Below are 15,885 nucleotides of genomic sequence, written 5' to 3'. Positions count from 1 at the left end.
TCCAGAATACATCACCTGGTCACGTGGTTTGTTCTTTTTGAATATGGGCACAGTGAAACACTGCAGTGCTGCCTATGACCTCATATGACGCAAACACAAAGATGATGCTTAGCCAACAGGAAACTTTAACACTGTGTTCATTTCATGGATTCATACTTAAGGGAGTGAAGTCCATGTGGATGCCTTCCTGTACATTTCAGATCACAAAATTACACTTTGATCTGAATGAGTTAAAATGTCTCTTTCGTTAAGGCACTGGAGAGATGCTAAGGATATGCAAAACAAAAAGCATCCTTTAAGTCTTTCCAATATTTGCTCACTCTTCTATTGAAAGAAATGTACCTTATTTTAATATAAATTTCTCTAGCAATTTTAATACAAACTGTTTTAGGTTCCAGATGTTGGTTCCTGTTGTCCTGAAAGGGTCCTCAAATCATGGGGGGTGGGGGGGATAAAAGTGCACCTGGCATTTTTCCTCCATTAAGGTATTTCTGCACCACCATTCTCAATTTTTTTGAAACTAGCTGAGATCTATTTTCTCATTCCAAATCATCTTGGTTCCTCTGCTTTGATCTCTTAAGTTTTTCTACTTTGCTTTAAAAACTACAAACTGAGGTATATGCGACATTCTACTAGCAGTCTGCCAGTGCCATACACAGAGGTTACAGAGCACTCCCACTTCCTGATCTGTGGTCAACTCAAAGGAATGCAATTTTTTTTTTTTAATATAAAGCTACAGAATGGAGGACTGAAAGATACTTGCTCTCAAGTGTATTACTTTGAACATGACTGCTAATACACATTTTGGTAGAATTAACTCTCCTTGTGATGCTAATCACTTTATATTATAGTTTTTCTCATTATTTATCACCCTATCTTGTGACATTGCAAAACTTAACACTCAGCTAGGGTTGATAGTTACTTCCAAATCATAGACAAACCTGTTGAATAGCACTGAACTTGATATCAGTTCTTGCCAAATCCCCTGGACACTCTCTCATTCAGTGATACTTCCCACAAATGATGCCTTTGAGCTCTCTCCACTAACCAGTTCCTAATCCATTTAACAGGCACTTCACTGATATCGTGTAATACTAAAATTTTAGCCAGACTATCATGCAGTACTAAGCCAAATGCTTTATGAAAGTATAAGTACCTCACATCTATACAATTGCCTTTAACAATCCATTCTTTGAGATTACATTATTGAGATCAAGTTTGTTTGACAAGACCTAGTTTCCATAAAACTATGTCGACTGGCATTAATTATATTCCTATTCTTTAGCAACTGACTTCCATATCAGATTTCCCATTACTCCCTTGTTCTTTTTTGACTTCTGGCATACAAAGGCAGGGCATGATGCACTCACAGCATGGCTGGGAAAGGGAGAAGTGCAAGAGAAGAGATATGTGGTGATACTGTCTTTCCCAAAGGCACCACCAAACAGCACTAATAGGAATTTGCAGCTTCCCTAGCTGTCTTCCATTCCATATCCAGGGTGAATCCTCTCCAGGTGATCTTACAGTCCTTGACACAGTAAAGAAATACCCAAATGGAGCAAAAGCTAGTGTCAGTAATTCAGAGATTTCCTAACACCCACAACTTGCTTATTTAAAATTATTTTCTCATTTTTAATGTTGTTTAACACTCACTTGTGTTAACGAATGGACCAGAAGTGCCAATGGATCCTCACATGGTTCACAAGCACACTGTTCCTTTCAGACAGGTGTGTGTGTCAGGTTCTGCAGAGGTTAAATAAATACACAGAACTCAGCAGGATTTTTGTCTAGCATGTACAGCTTTGGAAGCCTCCTCCCACCATGAGTTAGATTATGTGATCTACAAACAGAAAAGGCTGCCCATAGGAGATTTAATAGGTTTACATTTAAAAAAATAAAGGCAAAAATCACAGAGACAGAGAATTGAAAGGGGATTTAAGCTCTGAAGCTTTATAAAACCTTTAAAGTTTTAAGCCAGCAAATGGGAGCTAATAAACTAGTATGACCTTGCAACAATCCTGTAACCTAGTTCTATGCCTTGGGGCCCCCATCAGTCAGTCAGGACTTTAAACTCTGGACCAACTAATAGGACAGTGAAGCATTTAAAAACATAGCTAAGTACTTTGGGGTGCTCTGAGAAAGATACTACAGGATTGCCGGATATCAGGGTTCATGCACCAGACAGCAAAAGAGTTTTCTGCAATATTTATCCCCTGAATAGAGATCTATACTCTGGAATTCAAGCTCTCAGCATGTTTCTCAGTTTCCTGGAGGGCCTCAAAACTATATAGACTGGTGTCATCAGGTAGCTCCTGTAAGAAGCTTGAAGCCCCAGACTGTTCTTCCCACTCCTCACTGCTATAGTCTCTGCAGCTTTTGGCATTTACATCAAGAGATGAAGGAATTCTACTGCTCTGCTGCATCTGAACACTCAGCATTTCCATGACCATCTAAATGGCTATACAGCAAGGACTGAGGAACAAAACCTTCCACTGAGACAGAAAGCAAGACAGACAGAGAGCAGTGGTGCTTGGACAACTTACAGGAAGCCACTCACAACCTTGCTTGAGCTATCAACCACTATGCAAGCAAGTATGAGTACACGCTCCTCAACACCACAGCTGCTGAGCTGCTTTCTCACTAACATGCCATCTATTTTTTTACACTCTCCACTGGTGCCCAGGGATATGTTTGTTCCCAGGCGCTCCCACACTCCCTCACGATCCACAGAGCAACTCAGTTAGGTCTGAGAAGCTAAAGAATACACTGGGCTAAAGCCGGCTCTGAGCTCAGCCTGTTTGCCAGCACCAGCAGGAACATCCATGTTCTGAGCTGCACCATCTGGGCAGTGCCACTGGAGACAGAACTTGGGGGCTTGTGACTTGCGGAGCCTGAGCACCAACACTCTTCATGCAATAGAAAGACCTTTTATTAATGCATTTTTTGTTAGCTTGTCTTCTATTCAACCTCCCTCAGATGCAGACGTCTGATCAGTTCTCTACCGCAGTTACACACAGGACCAAATTATAATCAAAGATTCCCTTGCCACCTTGCCCTACATGACCACCCACCAGCACCTCCTCGTGCCTCACCATCAAGCTAGCTGCTGTACACTAAACTTGATAGCAACAGGCACACTAGAGCTTCCCTACATCTCTGTTTAGCAAAACAGCAACATTTAATGGAGGGAAACCATAAAACAGTGATTTTCAAAGATGTCCACTGTACTTTCCAGTGTGCAGTGGTCCCCAAAGCAGCCAACATTCATATGCTCTATCTATTCAGACATCATGCAAAATCAGGCTCTCCCAGCTGTCTTCCCAGAGAGCTACAGGAGTAACCTGGGCCAGACTCATATCATGTATATTTCTAAGAGTCTGTGCCATAATCAACATGAAATGGTTGCACTGTTGTTTCACACCCTTGGGACCCTGGACTGGTCTTCACTAAGTGTCTGTCAATCTCAGATGAAAAGGAAGATTGTTTAAAGATATTACTTTGGAAAGCTTTTCCAGATTTCTGAGTAATTTTTAAATGTGGCATCGAAACACAATGCAGAAGACATCGGCAGGTGGTTGGTACCCTGAGAGATGGGGGTGGCTGAAGGCAGCACCCGAGTACTGTGCGGGGCAACGCAACAAGCCTCCCAGGGCAGACACGCTATCCTATTCGGCTTTTCTCTGCCCAGCCGCCGGGTAACAAATGCAGGGCTGCAGACGGAGCTCGTAGCATTCCCTTACCCCGGGTTCGACGGCTGCGACGCCGCAGGGAGTGGAGCAGGGAGCGGAGCAGGGCAGCCCCGGAACCGCCGCGCCAGGGAGCCGCAAAAGCCCAGCAGCCGGGCCATCAGCCGCTCCCTGATGGTGTGTGTCCTCTCCTCCAGCGCTGCCCCCGGGCCGCGCCTCAGCGAGGAGAGCGGGGCTCCACTGAGGGCACAGGGAACCCCGGCTCTGCCCCCAGACCGCCCCTCAGTGGGGAGAGCAGGGCTCCACCGAGCGCACAGGGAGCCCCGGCTCTGCCCCCAGGCCGCGGGGAGAGCAGGGCTCCACCGAGCGCACAGGGAGCCCCGGCTCTGCCCCCAGGCCGCGGGGAGAGCAGGGCTCCACCGAGCGCACAGGGAGCCAGGCTCGGCCCCAGGCCGCCCCTCGGCAGGGAGAGCGGGCTCCACTGAGCACTGAGCGCCCAGGGAAGCCCGGGCCTGCCGCGGCTCTCCGGGGGCTCCGCGGCCCCAGCGCGCCAAGCGCGGTGCTCTGGCGCCGCCCCGTGGGCAGAGGCCGAGCGGCAGCCCCGAGCCCGCGGGAGCTCCGCGCCCTCGCTCCGAGGAGCCTTGGAGCGGGGCTCAGCTCCTTCCCGCTTCTCCTCGGCAGCGGAAGCACACGGCTCTAACTTTGCCCTGCTTCTAAGCAGCACTGAAAAACGCAGTAAAGAGTTTTTGTTGGCTGGGATAAAAAGGCTTCAACAACTCTAGTATGAAGGATGGTGAAAGCTCCCTGTTTTCGACCTCTCCAAAGAGCCCTCCCGTAGGAAACCTAGCAAGGGATGCAGGCTTTTTTTCTGGGAGTACGGAGAGAGGGCAGGGAACACGTTTTTTGTTTTCTTGTTGTTATTGGTTTTTTGTGAATGAGAGACAATTATTCATCATAAAAAGAGCAAGAGTCACCACCCTGATTTCCTTCAAATCACACTTTAAACACACCTACGGAAAAACTTCAGGGACAGCAGTATGTAGTCGTAAATTTTACTGACTGAACAGCTGACTGAAAAGAGCTCCAGGCATTAAATGAGAGAATTCAAAGGGAGCTGTGGGGGAAAAAAAAACAAACAAAACCAATGTTACATCCTCACCGGGGGCACTCAGCCTGAAAGCAGGAAGGCTCCCTGGACAAAAGTGGAGCCCAGAAGGAAGGAAGAGGGGGTTCACAGTCCAAGCAGGTACCCCACATACAGGAGTACAGACATTCCAGTGTGAAACAGAGGGACAGCCATTCATCTCCTGGGATTACTCCACAATACTCACGGCTGCATCCTGCTGTCAACTGTTTGGCAGTAGAAATTTATAAAGAGAGAGAAAATAAAACTAAATTCAGCTAGCAGTATTACAGCAATGCAAGAGGATGGCCTTACAGGTGACAAAAAGCAAAGAATGATGCAGGCTGCATTTTAAGAAAACCTGAACATGGCCTCTCTTTGAATGAACACGATTCATCTTCATAGAATAGCTGAAGAGACACTGGAATGGTCAGTCTAGGGCTGGTTTTACAAGTCAGGATTTGTACCATTCAGTACCTAAATATCTTCACCCTAATTCTAATCTAATTTTTGGCCAAACCAAGACTTTCGGTATGTAGTGGGCTTCCTTAATCTACTTGCATGCTCCACAATGAAGAGGGGAAAAAACCAACCAGAATTGGCTTGGAAGAAAGCACACTCACCTGTAGGCAGAAAGAATATAATGAAATTATGAGCACCTATCTTCCAGCAGTAGTGGGAGTTACATGAGTAGGTTACATGCATACCTATTACACTGTTTTCAGTGTAATAGGTATGCATGTAACCTACTCAGTATCTGCTCCTTTATCAGCCACTGCTGCTGTCATGGACATGCAGGAAATATTACAAATATAGGTAATTTAAACTTCTGTTGGACTGTAAACCAAAGTATCTGAAGTGCAGAACTATATTCCCTTTGGAGTTTTTCTCAAATAACCTGTTAAAAAATCAACTTGAAAAGAGCAAGTAGTACAGGTTCTCAGTTGACACTTTAAACCAAACCACTAAATCCACATAACCCACTGTCCAAACTTCTAGATTCGTGGCTTATTAAAAGACAGGAATCTTATTTTGACAGCTTTTTTCTTAGTACAGGGAAATGTCTTTGTTTATTCAACTAGTTCAGTTCAAAAACTTGTTCACTGAAAGCTGAAAAATCAACTGGGAGCTGAAAAGCCAGGAAAGTTTCTTTTTCTTTTACAAAATATTAAGAAAAATAACATGTGAGAGTGGAAATTAAGCTAGTTTAAAATAGCAAAAGACATGAACAAACAGAAACAACCTGTTCAATTCCCTAAGTGTAGACAGAGTTTTAATGCTCAGTTTTCAGTAAAAAATATTTTCTAAAGTTTTAAGTGAAACTACCACCAACAGTCTGGATAGGTAACAAAAATAAAACATTTAAAGTTATTTGTGCATTGTAATTGAATTCTAATTTTAATTCGATTAGATCTTGACTCAATCTTCTGATAAAAAATGAACCCATTATTTTTTTAGTATAATAAAATGCAAAAATTAGGATCCCAAAAGGGTACACATTAAATTGCACTATTGCTTGACTCACACTGGTATAGGTATAATCTATCCTCTTGGTCAGGGGAACTATCACACAGAGTATACCAGCATGTATGTTCAATGGCGAACACCAAAATAAAATCAGTATTTCCACAGAAATTCAAAATGTAAAATTACACAACAAGATTAAAAGAGACTTAAGATCTTATTTCCTGTTCCTCAGTTTAAGTCTTCAATCTTATTGAATGTTGAATCCATATAACCTTGCAAACTCCTGGAGTAACCATAAAATTGGACTAAGAAATTAGATTTTAGCTAAATTTGCTAATCCAAAGAACAAAAGAATGGATCTGATGGATTACATTAATCTTCCTGGAATTACATGTTGCTCAACAGTGAGAAAACTCTTGATTTGCCATGGATTTTTAAACTTCTACGCAGGAAAACAGAAGTCAATTAAGAAGAACAATTGCAGAGGCCATTTCTTTCTTTACTCCAGACAACTGAGAAGTCTTGCTAGGTACTAACATTCTTCCTGATCCCTGGCACTCAGGCAAAACAAGAAAAAAGGGGTTTGTCTATGCATGTAAACACACTGGAAATTAAACTTCTGCTACCTGACAGGCTGATCTCCCATATTGCTAAAAAAAGGAGTCATTTAAGTCACTTAGGTGTGTCTTTCAGACAGCTGGCAGTAAAATGAAATCACATTATCATCAAACATTAAATATACCATCACATAACTCAAAAATATATTAATTTTATAAAACAGAGAAAAAAATCATGAAGAACTGCATTTTTCAAATCGTACTGAAAAATCACAAATTATACACGTCTAAAATTAGAACAGTCTATAGAGAGAAAATTCCAGCTTCCAGAAATGTCTTGATTCTGTATCTTAAACTGTCAAGCTTTTAATAGCCAGCAGGTTGAATGACTTAGTATTCTAGATCAAAAAGAAGTGTTCTAATGAAAGGTTTGGTACCTCATTTATAGCCAGATGGAAATGGTTATTTTTGTGTCCAAACCGTTATCTGTTAGAATAAATAATTTTCTTTCTTCCATAGACTCCAAGAACAGTGAAAACGCTTCCCAGCAAACATCCACCCAAACAATGGCAGGGGACTCAGAGCAGTGGGTGTCTAAGCACTGAAAGCTGAATTTTCTCTGGAGACATCAATCTTACTAGTTTACTTTTCTTCCCTAGTGTCTCCCTTGGCCTTATGATGTCTCCAGCAGAGCGTGGTCCACCCTGGGTTTCATCCCATCTGAAGAAAGGGGTGTGCATCAGCTAAGAAAATCAGGCAACTCCTTCAGAGCTTAGCAGATTCAGGAGCTAACTCCAAGGGCCCAGGCTTTGTGGAACATGCTCAATTTTTTTTTTATTGATAGGTATGGCAGATCAAAACCATTTGAAGATGAGTGCTCTGTAAAAACAGACACTTAGAATCCCTCACTGGAGCCATTCACTTTTACTGCAGACCCCAGATTCTTCACCTAGAGATCCCATTGTCCATGTTATCTATGTGCAAGCACTAGCTGATGCTCAAATCAAACCTAAATATATTTGTCTGTGCTACTTTATCAGCAGTTACCTTGATTGTTGGGAACTCTTTCCTGTCTTTTGTGTAGGCTGATCTCACACTGTTAGTCTTTAGGAAGTCTTTGTCTCTTTGATGCTTTGTCCTTGTGACTTGAAAAAAATGTAGTGATACCCTCAGATAATATAATCCTTCCATTCTACTGAAGAATCTACTCTTCCCTTCCCTTGTAACTTCCTTACAGTATGAGTAGGTATATTTCCCTCCCACTCCTTACCTCAATTCTATTTGTTTACCAGCCTCATCTTTTCACATGTTTCAGAACCTCTTTCTTCATTTTTGGCTTAAAATGTGTGTGAGCAGATTTCTGTTGGGCATTTTATGTTCCTTTGTACTCTCCTCTCTCAGGCTCACTGATCCATCCAGCCTTAATTTGACAGGTCTGTAGGATTATGTTGACTCATTTACAGATAACTTGGTACTTCTTCTCACTGTGTCGGCACTACATTTTTTTCAGTCCACATATTTTCATTTCTGTAACCACATTCCAATGAACTGATGACAGGAAGAGGATCAGTCAAGGAAATGAGCCATAGACAGTTTAGGAACAGTAGGGTTTATCCTGTTGCACAAGCTAGAAGAGGTGCATCTACCCAAGATGAATTTGTTGGTTATGACGAGCTGGGAGCTCAAGAACTGATTTTGCATGACAAAGTTATATTTGTATCAAGGCCAGAAAGCTTCATCTGTGGTCAGGTCTACTAACACTTTATGGCCTGCCTTTTGTGTGTGCTTTTCTGATTGATGTGCATTTTCTGTTTCCCAGAAAGAGCAGATACTCTCTTGGGGTAGTGGTTCTGGTTATAATCCATTTTGGACACCTGCCAGCTGCTGTGTTGGAGGAAATTTCTTTCTGAGGTTTCAAGCAAGTGAACAGAACATGCATGAGAACAATAAATCTTTTTTTGTTCCTTATTGCAATGCAGGAATCATTGAAGATAGGGCAGTCATTGTAAACAGCCAGACAGATACTGGCAATAATCTTGGGCTACCATGGTCTTCCCTTAGGTTCTGGGAGGAGAATAGAAAGTACAGCCAGCCTGTCATTTCACTGACCATACATTCCCCTCTGAACCAAATCAATAATTACAGACTGATTAAATGAACTTGCAAACTCCCTATTTCAGAATTCAGCTTGGGACATGACAATATTCTCAGATGGCAACATCCCATGCAGAAAAATAAAAATCAATGGATATGACCCTTCTGGTCTCTATTAAGGATACTGTCTTGCTGCATTCTGCATTTTAAATTTCATTTTGCAACAAATTTAATTTTTTAATGGCTTTCCTTCTGAAATTATGGGAAATAATGGAACTACTTTGCTTATGCTCCCTTAACTACCATGGTATAAATAATTTCTCACAATCAGGCCCTAGTAATCACCCAAGGATTTGCACAACTGGGCATTATAGTGTTCATTGATAATTTCATATATTTTACAGAGCTGGAAGAATCTTCAAGTATTTCAAATACTTTGTGACAAATCACCATTTTGTCCTAAGAATCAACTCAGTTGCGTATAAACTATAACAGCCTTAGGGTAAGGGTCAATCTGTTTTGTGCTTCTGTAGTGACTGGATCCATGTGGTCATGCCTCATCTCCACCTCCTCTGCATGAGTAAGTAAATCAAAAGAATAACTTACACTCACACATTTCCACCTCACTGGATGTGTACAACCCAATTAGCTTGCTGCTCTAAAAACAAGCAGGAAGCACAGCTTTAACAATTGTTTAAAACACAGGAATGGCAGCAAAACAAAAGCTCCACAGATCTATTTCAAGACTCCAAGATAACCTGGTATCCTTCACATCCTGCCATGAAAGACTCACCACTGAGTTCCCTGTCTGCCTCCTGCCTGCTCAATGCCAACCCTCCTTAGAAGGCAAAGTACCATAACATGAAGGGCTTCCCATGCATCCTGCACTTCCAGCCTAATAAGGCACAGACACCACTGAGCCTGGGAAATGGGCTCCCCCCATGGCAGCAGCTGGTGAGATGTGGTACATCACAGCTGTACAACAGATATTTACAGCCATGTTGAGCAAAGCCATAGCTGTAGCAGCACTGCTGGAGAAGTAAATCAGCCAGTCTTTTCTCAGTGAAGAGAAAACTGCCTGAAACGCCCATCACATACTTTAGAGGCAGCAACATACCATGATGATAATTTCTACATTTCCTTGCCCAGGTTTTTCTTTTTATTTTCAAAGAGGAAACAGAAAAGCATGGAAAGTACATCCCTTTCTGTTATGTTCTCTTACATATTGATAGGTACATAACAGTGTATTCCCCACTGCCTTCTTTACCGAGAGAATATTAGCTGGCTCCTGCTTTACAAGGTTGCTAGTTTACAAGGATCCACAAGAGTGTGACCGGCACATCAGAGAGCAGGTACCAATTTCTCTGGGTTCTTTGACTTGGGAAGGAGGATGTCCAGCAGCTCACTTCCTGTGGAAGCTGGCTTGGAAGATGAAACAGTGTAGAGCATTATGGCAGAGGCAGATTTCCTTTTTTAGGTAATCCACATCAGCTTCATCAAAAGCATATGCTTAGATTCCAGTGACTTCTCAACAAACACTGGGAGTCATACTCTACGTGAAGTGAATAGGCAAATTTTAGCACAGAAGCAGGAAGGGAAGTAAGGCAGAGGAAGTCCAAATGTCCAGTGCAGTTAGCAGACTTCGTCAAAAAGCCCCATCCCTCCATTGCTACAGATGATATTTCTTCTACACAGGACACAAATAAAATGTCTGTGTAGTGTGGGCATGCATGGGGTTATCAGTATCTGTTCCTGCAGCACATACATTAATAATACCTTAGGTGTCTTTCAAAGCTGCATGCTTGTGCCCTCTGCCTGTTTTATTTCATAGGAGAAATGCCACATTCTGAACAATGAACAATACCTTAAATAATAACAGTTTTCAACTCTAAAACAGTGTAAGTCTCCCCTCTGTTTGGGATTCAGTATGATTTCCATTGCCCTGTCTATAGAGGTCACCTCCTTGTTATCAGGTCTGGCTAATTAAAAGATTAGGAAATCAGGAAAGTCACCCTGAGGAATCGGTTATTACTAGAACTAAAAACAGCTGGCAAAGTAGTAGAGACATGTGACTAAATGGCCTAAACTCCTTCCCTTTACACAGCTTTCAAGTTTATCAGGAACTGGGACCAATACCTAGCATGATTGGTTTTCATTCTGTGGTCTATGGAAATCGTTTCTGCTCTCCTGGTGAATTCGCTGCTAATGATGTTTCATCAAGAACTCCTTTCCAGATGACTGCTGTATGCCAGACCATATTCCCAGCAGCAACCTGTGTTGCAAGCTCAGGTTTCCAGCAGTGCACTAAAAAATGTATAAACACAGTTAAATCATCAGATGCACACATACGTGCAAGGCGAAGGCCACTTCTAGCTAAGTGCTAGGTCACTGTAGTACATTTTTTTCTTTGCTTTTTCAAGGGAGCACTAGCTACTTTACCTTTAGGCTTCATGACTTCAATGCCATGATGGCAATGCTGTCTGTTGTTCTTAGGGCCATAAGGGTCTTCACAGGCCTCTGACTGTTGCATCCTTTAGGTTGAAGAGGTCCTGGTGTGCTGATGCTATTGTTCCCTGCCATTGAACTGTGTCTCTCCTATCTAGCCTTGCAACTGTTTCATTGATGGTTCACTGTAGGGAGCAATAGCCAGTTTAGACATTAACCAAGAGCTAGGACTCCTGGAGCAAAATCAGTTTATTTGGAGCAAATGAGTACCATGTGCAGTGCAGCTTATTTAATCATCTGAGGAGCTGAGCCTCATCTTTTTCCTAACCAACTTTCCTCTCTGCATTTCTCAGTCAGCTCACCCTGTTCAATATTCTGTTATTCTGTGAGTTTATTCCATGCAAAACAGCTGCCCCTGTGTTAAAGGCTTCTCACAGCATTAACCTTTCTTGAAATTGCTTTGAGAGCCATAGATAATAAGTACTATGAATTGCAAAATACATTAAGTGTCTTGGAATCATTTCCACATTACTTAGTTCATATTGGGCCTTCTCTCAGGCACCCACTGTAAAACACTCCTAGTCACAGCCTATCTCAAACTCATTTCTAAAAATGTTTCATGTTTCCCCCACCCTCGCTCACAATTACAGAAACATTATAGCAGTGATATATATGGCAAAATAAAGCAGTTTTCCCAGCTACATTATGAGTGGTAAATTCTAATGCTCTCCGTAGCTGTGAAGAGATTTCTCTTCATGAAAGTGAAGAGAAAATCACTTCTCACACTCCAGACCATGACTACCTTATACCAAGAAACCCACTTGAGGCTGAAGTTTGTCAACCTGACATGGGAGAAGTTCCAAGTGCTCCAAATGGAACTATTAATAACAGAGCAGAGCTTAGCCTGCCCAGCCATCTCCTGAGGCAACGAAACAGGGCAGTGTCTTAAAACCTTCTGGCAAATTCTTGAAATCAGAATCCTCCTGGGAGACCTGAAATACAATTTGAAGACCTACACAAAGCAATTTTGACAGTTTGCATACAGGATGTAGTCTGAACAAAAAAAGTATGATTTTTTTGAAGAAGATCAAAGAAGTGCTGAAGAATCCTAACTTGTAATCCAGCAATATCCAAGATCAGATATGACATTGCATGGTTATTTGAAGTATGGACATTATAGGAAGTGGAATTTTACTGCTCAGCCAAGATCCTCTGTAGGCTAAGCTCACAGCAATGGGGAGAAGATTAAAAAGGATGCAAAAAGTAATGCAGGCACAGCAGAAATTTCCAGTGATAGAATGCAGGGAGCCTACCTTGAAACAATAGCAATAACAATGGAGCAACAAAATTGTGAGAGGCTCCAAAATGCTTCCTTCTGCCTGCTCGACACCAGCACAGAAAAGAGAATGTTTTCATAGCAATAGAAAAATAATGAACAGTCTGGAGCAGGTAAGTATGCTCTATAGTCTAATAAAGTGAAGACAGATAGGTTTCCACTGGAATTTTAATAATAATAATAATTAGAGTTTATAAATCCAAAGATAACTAAATCCTCTCCCTCCATTTTGCCATGAACAATCAGAAACATAAATAGTTCAGCACAATTATTTCTGTCACTATCCATGGTTGATTTTATTGTGCTCAATTTGAAGGTCTTTGAAACATCCAGATCTAAAGATGGCTAGCTTGCTCATCTTCCACAAACTAAGAGGACTGGCTGAGAGGTTTCTTGGTAAAAAGACTGATAGTCTTCTACAATAAAGCCTTTATATCTGGATCCCTAAATTAATAGCTGCAGCCACTGGATCAAAAGAATTTTATTCTAGTAAAAACTGTCAAGCTGATAACTCTGGAGACTGAGGGGGTCTCATTTATTCATAGAGCAATTAAATTATAGAAGGCACTGGGCAGATTCTTCTCAACTACACCTTTCAGTTGTTACTCAAATAAAATCTCTGTTCTGAGGCATCTCTGCTGCGGTGAGGGTGGCAGTTAGCACAAATGCTGGACTGCAGATGTGCAGTGGGAAACATCTGTCTCAGAAGGAAAGAGTGACATCCAGACACTTTGCAAAGGCCAAAGAACAAGCAACAGATGGCAGCAATTTTCATTCACTAGTGACTGCCTTGGACTCCTTTCTGGTTAACAAGTGTGAATGGCTTAATTATCTGTCCAGTTCTCTCAGACCTCTGCATCTAAAGCTGAGAAAACTGCACACTTGGTGACAGTTGTTTTTTTAAATTACCTAATAAAAACAAAGCTAGTAACAACACTCAGTTCCCAGGTGCTTAGCTGCTCACAGGCTCTGCCTCTTGTCCAGGGGCCAGAATGGTGACATACATGCTCAATTAAAAGGCCCAGGTTTTTCAGTGGGGTCCTGACTTTCTGCCATGAGTCTGACAGAGGTACAAAGAGACCAACCAGACGATTCAGCCCCTACCAAAAATGCAGAAAACTCTTTATTCCTTATTTTGTGCACCTGTAATTAGCACATCCTATGCCTGGAAACATAGAAAAAAGCACATAAACATATGAGCACTCTCTCTATGAATTGCTAAAACTGTCCCAAATCCACAGAGCAAGACAAAGAAACGTTTAGGATTCCTGGCAACTATTCCTCTCCCAGCACATGCTAAACAAAACCCTGCTATCTAACAGGGGGAGAGATGAATTAACATAACCACTTCTCCATACAGCAATTAGCAAATGAAATCAAAACAAAGGAAGTGTCCTCCATTAATCTTTCCCTGCCAAAGAGCAACTGACTGCCATATAATCCACAGCAATTAGCCCAATAATGGGAGCGCAAGAGATTTATCTTGAAGCAGGAATTAGGGAGGGCACGATTAATGTGCTGTACATCAAGAGCGCAGGCAAAAGCTCGTGATCCCTCAGTGCAGGGTTGTTTGAGGAAACTGAAAACCTTAGCAGCCTGGAACCAGGCTGCAGCACATATACCCCAATATTCCCCTCTAACACACCCTGACAGAGTCTGGCTGGCAGTCACTGCACATGGGAGGGTGAGAGCTCATACCCAAATGTACACAAGCAAACTTTCAAGCCAGAGAAGACTGAAGCTTATACATGGCTGTTCCTGAATAGCAGGAGGTTTTTGTATGTTCACTGCACGAGAAGATTCCAAGATGCCAAGGAGTTTAGGTGACATGGCCCATGAGGATGCAAAGATCCAAAGGAGTACTGAGAGATCTGCCACCATTTATCACCATATCCCCCCAGCTCTACACACTGCGGGAGATGAAGTCAGGAAACTCCAGAATAGCCACTGTTTGTAGGAACAAAACTTGACAACACAGTGAAATCTCTCACATTCCATTTTCTTTCCTGCTATTTAGACTTTTCGAAATCACAATGCTCTGCTGCTCTTCACTTTGAGTTCTCACCTGTTGTTTTTTCTGCCCTGTTTAACTTGTTATTTTAGTGGAGATCTAGCTCAAGCAAACCTGCAAAGCAACTGGAAATTAAAGAAGATTGAGTAGTACAAAGCTAGAAAAAAATGTAACATCCTCTGCTGCAGGACAGGATTGGGTAAGTGAAGTCTTAACACACAAAATACAATTCATGCCTTTAGGTGAATATTTCTGAAATTAGTAGATGCTAAAGACTGTCTTTCTTCATTTTCCCTTCTCCAGATTAACATGAAAAGTGAATAGCAAACATGGAACAGCTTACAGGGACACTACAAAGCTCTCACTTACATATGCATCAAAAATAGAAGAAAGTAAATTAAGAGGAAATATTAATTATCTGAAGACAATCTTTGTTCTAAGCACCATTTTTAGGCATCAGAAGCTTAAAGCACCATGCTTATTTTAATATAGCACAGGAAAAGACATTTAAGGAGTTTTACAAAGATTAGGAGCTCTGCCATAAATATCTGTGCCAAAATTTTACCATGAGACAGTAAACAATTTATAGTCCTGTCACACTAAGTGTAACAGGACACAAGGTAGTAACTGTATTCAACAAAATTCTTGTTTCAAGGATATGTGAACATTACAGAAAAGGAGATTTTAAACAAGTGGAATAGGAAAAGTACAGACTCTGCACACTACTAAAATCAATGCTGAAGTGGTGTGCAAATACCTTCTTGTCATCAACTGAAATATGGACTCACTAGACAAACCAACAGAGAAATTGTGTTGGGCAACTGGTCCCATAGCTGTTGCATCTACTGGGGCTTTTAGGGATTCACTTATGAGGAATTCTGAGAGCTCTGTAATGAGGTGTGGTTTGAAATCATCAGATTTAGCCGTAGATGCTCTACAGGAAGCTTGGTAACAGATTTAGCCCTTCTCCACTTAGAATAAACGGCTTTAGAGTTTCCATCCACTGCTGTACCACTGTACCCTGTCTGTGCTCCAGAACTGAGTCTGATGTCTTTTCACACTGCAAATAGAAGAGAAATAAATACAGAAATTGAGACAGGTTGAACCCACAAGTCATTTCTGAAAAACCTTGGATGAACTCACATTTCTAATCCTATAATTTTGCA

The sequence above is a fragment of the Zonotrichia leucophrys genome, chromosome 5 (genome assembly GCF_028769735.1).
Source record: "Zonotrichia leucophrys gambelii isolate GWCS_2022_RI chromosome 5, RI_Zleu_2.0, whole genome shotgun sequence".
In the NCBI taxonomy this organism is placed as follows: Eukaryota; Metazoa; Chordata; class Aves; order Passeriformes; family Passerellidae; genus Zonotrichia; species Zonotrichia leucophrys.
Note: the sequence above shows the minus strand (reverse complement) of the source record.